General features: G+C 45.0%; 1 pseudogene; it reads right to left on the bottom strand.

The window, feature by feature from the left end:
• Nucleotides 1–4,067: 4,067 nt before the first annotated feature.
• LOC143974815 (large ribosomal subunit protein uL10 pseudogene) lies at nt 4,068–5,104 on the bottom strand (annotated as a pseudogene).
• Between the last annotated feature and the right edge of the window lie 333 nt (nt 5,105–5,437).

Raw genomic sequence — 5,437 nt, 5'->3', positions numbered from 1 at the left:
TGAGTTCAAGAGTAGATGCCCAGGAGTCAAAGGAAGATTTAGCGGCCGACCATTCATCTCTGTCCGCAGAGGAGGTGGAGCGGGCAATGGAGATTTGAGCTCTATGCAGTCTGGTTCTAGCTCATTTAAACTTGACCATGGTGCTCCTTTTGAAAGTGGAGGCATAGAATATGATCCGACCCCTCAGGAACGCTTTACCAGCATCCCAAAGGAGGTTCAGATCACTTAGGTGAGGGGAATTGGCCGAGGAGAACTCCTCCCAGGAGCGTTCCATATAGTCCCTGAAGTCAGTATTGTCGTGGAGGAAAGAGGGGAAGCACCAAATGTTAGGGTGAGGCGGGAGATCTAAACAGTCCAGTGTGAGTGTTATGGGGGCGTGATCAGAAATGGCTATGTCCCCTACCCCGAATTCAGAGATCAGGGGGAGAAGACTTTTGGACCCAAAAAAGTAATCTATCCTGGTCAGGACCTTGTGGAGGTTGAAATAAAAGGTGAATTCTCTGTCTATCGGATGGGATAGCTGCCAAATGTCTGTAAGGTGAAGGGATTCCATAGTGGAGGCAAACAGGGAGGGGGTGGCGTGGGGGGGGGGAGTCATTGGGAGGATTTTCGGGGAGGATCTATCAACCACTGGGTCCATAATATTGTTAAAATCTCCTCCAATTATATGGGGAATATGTGAGGTATTGAGGAGCCAAGTGGATAACTGACAGTAAAAGGATTTGGACGGACTGTTGGGGGCATATATATTGGAGATCATAAATTCTTTAGACCCTATTTTTACTCGCGTCGAGAGAAACCGTCCTTGGTCGTCTGTGTGAGTGGAGATAACGGAGCATGGGAGGTTCCTATGAATCAGGAGGAGGACACCAGCTTTACGTCCAACTGATTCTGAGCCCAAGACCGATCCCACCCAAAGTTTCTGCATACAATGGAAATCAGAAGCTGGGAGGTGGGTTTCTTGTAATAAGGCTATGTCAGTCTTTAACCGTTTAAGGTGGCGAAGGATCTTCATTCTCTTATGAGGAGAACGGAGACCCTTCACATTCCAAGAAACTACCCTAAGATATTATAAGGTGAAGGGAATTAGCAGAAAGGCCATGGGTACGGCGTTCCATCTGTGGAATAGTGGAGATTAGACTTAGGACCGGGACTGAAGGGAAATAGAGGTGTCTAGCCCACCGGTGGAGGATATAAGGGGTAGGGCAGAGGGGGGAGGGGAGAGGGGGGGAAGGGGGGAGAGGTCAGGACAGGTTGGAACAACAAAATAACTACAGCAACTATTAGTGCAAACTTCACTTTTTTCCGCATGAGTTCACTGTGCATAGCGGCTCCCCATACAGGATCCCATATGTAAAGGGATAGCAACTGTGCCTGAGAGCCCTAGAGCCACTGGTAGGACATGAGGGCAGTCCGGGGCGGGTCTTATAAAGGAAGGGAGAGCCAGATGCGGTGCACAGTGGTCTCCTGAAGAAGACAAGGCACAAATCCAAAGCAAAGGAAAAAAAACTGTACAACATAGCATAAGTAGAGAGAACCTTAGGATAAGAAACTCTGACAACATGGTAGAGACAGTGGCCAAAAGGCCTTATGGTTACGTCTAGGGATGAGCTTCGAGTTCGAGTCGAACTCATGTTTGACTCGAACATTGCCTGTGCACCTGTTCAGCGAACAGTGAACAATTCGGGCTGTTCGCGGCAAATTCGAAGAGCCGGAACACCCTGTACAAGTCTATGGGAGAAATCTAAAGTGCAAATTTTAAAGGCTAATATGCAAGTTACTGTCCTAAAAAGTGTTTGGGGACCTGGGTCCTGCCCCAGGGGACATGGATCAATGCAAAAAAAAGTTTTAAAAACGGCCGTTTTTTCAGGAGCAGTGATTTTAATAATGATTAAAGTGAAACAATAAAAGTTTAATATTTCTTTAAATTTCGTACCTGGGGGTGTCTATAGTATGCCTGTGAAGGGGCGCATGTTTCCCGTGCTTAGAACTGTCCCTGCACAAAGTGTCATGTCGCAAGGAAAAAAAGTCTTTAAAAATCACTTTGAATTGTCGGCTCCCGTAATACAGAGGACACTCAATGAGTGTTCTCTGTATTACGGAGCCGTCAATTCATTCATTGATAAAAAATTTTTTTAAAAGCGTGGGGTTCCCCTGAATTCAATTACCAGGCCCTTCAGGTCTGGTATGGATATTAAGGGGAACCCCGCGTCAAATTTTAAAAAAATTTACGTGGTGGTCCCCCTAAAAATCCATACCAGACCCTTTATCCGAGCACGCAACCTGCAGGCCGCAGGAAAAGACTGGGGACGAGAAAGCACCCCCCCTCCTGAACCGTACCAGGCCACATGCCCTCAACATTGGGAAGATGCTTTGGGGGTCCTCAAAGCACCATGTCCCCGTGTTGATGGGGACAAGGGCTTCATCCCCACAACTCTGGCCGGTGGTTGTGGGGGTCTGCGGGCAGGGGGCTTATCAGAATCTGGAAGCCCCCTTTAACAAGGGGACCCCCATATCCCACCCCCCTGTTTGAAATGGTAAGGGGGGGTACAAAAGTACCCCTACCATTTCACAAAGAAAGTGTAAAAAATGGTTAAATAAGACAAACACATAAAGCAGACCATGCAATAAAAATGAAAGTCTGCTTCATATATTAGGTGTAAAGTAAATAAAACAAATATTAGGGAAAAAGGTAAATATACACATCTTTCACCAGTGGTACCTAAGTAGGAGTGACTAGACCATACTTCTGACAAGAATCCTGGGTATCACAAATCTCACAATAAGTTAAATGCTGTAGTGTCTTATTGCCAGAAGGATCATTACATTTCATACTGCAACAAGGAAAAGCATAAGTACCGTATTTATCGGCGTATAACATGCACCGGCGTAGAACACGCACCCCAAGTTTAGCAGGGAATTTTGTGGAAAAAACTTTTAGGAGGGAAATTTAAGGAAAAAAAACTTACATTTAAATGCCCATCAATGCAGCCTTATCAGTGTCCATCTGAAGCCTCGTCAGCGTCATTTGCAGCCTTGTCATGCAGCCTGTCCGCATTGCAGCGTTGTCATGCAGCCTGTCCTCATTGCAGCCTTGTCATGCAGTCTGTCCTCATTGCAGCCTGTCCTCATTGCAGCCTGTCCTCATTGCAGCTTGTCCTCATTGCAGCTTGTCTATCTTAGTGCATTGAACGCTTATGTTTTTAAAAATGGCGCCGCCGAGATGTCCCGTGTATCTCGACGGCACCCGGAAGTTCTTGGCGGCTTTCGGCCACTCTCTGACCTTCTCGGTGGCTTTCGGCCACTCTCGGAACTTCTCGGAGGCTTTCAGCCGCTCTCGGAATTCTCAGTGGCTTTCGGCCGTTCTCGGACCTCGGCAGCTTTCGAAAGCCGCTGAGAAGGTCCGAGAGCGGCTGAAAGCCGCCGAGAAGTTCCGAGAGCGGCCAAAAGCCGCGAGAAGGGCTCTGGGCGGCTGAAAGCCACCCAGAGCCCCAAAAATTGTGCTGAAGTCGCGGAGTATCGGCGTATAACACGCACCCGCGATTTTCCCCTGATTTTAAGGGGAAAAAAGTGCGTGTTATACGCCGATAAATACGGTATATGCAATAACTTTTTTTCTACAGTTTTTTTTTATTTTATTTGTATTCATTTTTAAAGCTGCTATTTGTGATAGGGCCCTGATATATTAAGTGGACCTTTCTTTCATTGCAATTTCTGCTTTAAAAATTCATAACGGACATTGAAGAACTGTATTCTAATGAGAACTTCATTTATACAAAATCAGTAAAGCTAGAGATACTTGCCGAGCTGTCTAGAGCGATTTCTCTGTTTTAGAGAATTAACTATAGAAGGCTGTTATCTTTTAAATAAAAATATTGGTGATCCTCTACATTCCCCATTCCCCACAGGTATGCAGTGTCCTTTTTACAGTCTAATGGCCCATATGCCATTTAACATTAGGTGGGTGCTTCAGGGAAAGGGGTGGGGCCTGGGATGGGAAACACTCTTAGAACACAAGCTTTTTTTTTTTTTTTTGAGTTTAAAGATGTAAGCATTTAATGAGACTTCAGACTAAAACAGACTTAGTCAAAGACCCCAAAGCCCATATCATCATTGGATTCTTCAGATTCTTCCTTTTCCTCTTTGGCTGGTGCAGCTGGTGCAGCTGAAGCAGCCTGAGCAACAGCTGTCTCAGCAACTGGAGCAGCAACCACAAAGGCTGATGGGTCTGCCAAGAAAGCTTTGACCTTATCTGCCAATGGGAAGCTGTAATCTGTTTCCACAGCAAGAGCAAGAACTCATTTATACCCATTGACGACAGAGTGAGGTACAGAGGCGACAGTGGGATATCCAATTTGAAGGCAGAGACTGGCGATGTTGCGAATACCCTCTAAAAAGCAAATACACAGAGCATCTTCAGTTATATCCAGAACCTCTGGGCTGTAGATCCTGCCGTTGTCATATACTTGTTGGATGATCAAACCAAAGGAGAAGGGGGAAATGTTAAGCATGTTAAGGAAGGTGGCTTCACTAGCACCTACTTTATCTCCAGTCTTAATCAGCTGTACATCAATCAAGATTTCAATAGTTCCTCTAGAGATTTTCGTGGTGATTCCCAAAGCCTGAAAGAAGGATGTCTTCTCAGGGCCCAAACCAGTATTCTGAGCAGGCACTGTGACATCACAGGGGGCAATGGCACCTGCACGAGCAGAAGCTGGCACCTTGTTTGCCAAAAGTATATTTTGTACTTCAGCAAGATCCTCCTTAGTGAAAACAAAGCCCACATTCCCCTTTATGTGAGGCAAAAGCTTCTCCAGAGCAGAATTGTTTTCTAAGTGACCATGGATTGCCTTGCGCATCATGGTGTGATTTCCCATAAGCACAACCACTTTTCCTCACATGGACATACGGATCTGTTGCATTTGCTTTGAACCAACATTGTCCGCCCCAACGATGATACATTTTGGGTAATCATCCAGCAGTTGAATGATTTTCAAAAAGTAGTTGGACTTCCATGTCGCCCTGTGTTCCCTGGGCATCTTGACAGTGCTTCCAAGGATTGCCACATAAAGGGTTTAAAGAAATGATGACCTCACACACAAGCTCTGAAAGGCAAAAGAGCACTTTTTTTTATTTAAGTTTGATTATGTTACCCTTGTTTGTTGCATTAGAAATTGCTTGTTTTTACTAATTAGCCATAAAAGTAACTGTCGGGTCAGAAGAACAGGTTGAGATTTAACATACTGTTAACAAGACACACTGACTGTTCTGTGGTCACAAAATCACTGCTTTATGTTAGTTCTTAATGAAATCAGTTTATCTGTACTGTAAACTTTTATAGTTTTCAATAATTATGTGATAAAAGAGAACAGTAGGTGCACAGTTAAACTAGGCTTTCAGATGGTAGCTGATATTACATCAGAAATCCTAAACATGT

This window comes from Lithobates pipiens, unplaced genomic scaffold (genome assembly GCF_037356315.1).
Source record: "Lithobates pipiens isolate NorthernLeopardFrog02 unplaced genomic scaffold, aLitPip1_a1.2 Scaffold_13, whole genome shotgun sequence".
NCBI lineage: Eukaryota > Metazoa > Chordata > Amphibia > Anura > Ranidae > Lithobates > Lithobates pipiens.
This window is presented reverse-complemented; position numbering and strand designations above follow the sequence as displayed.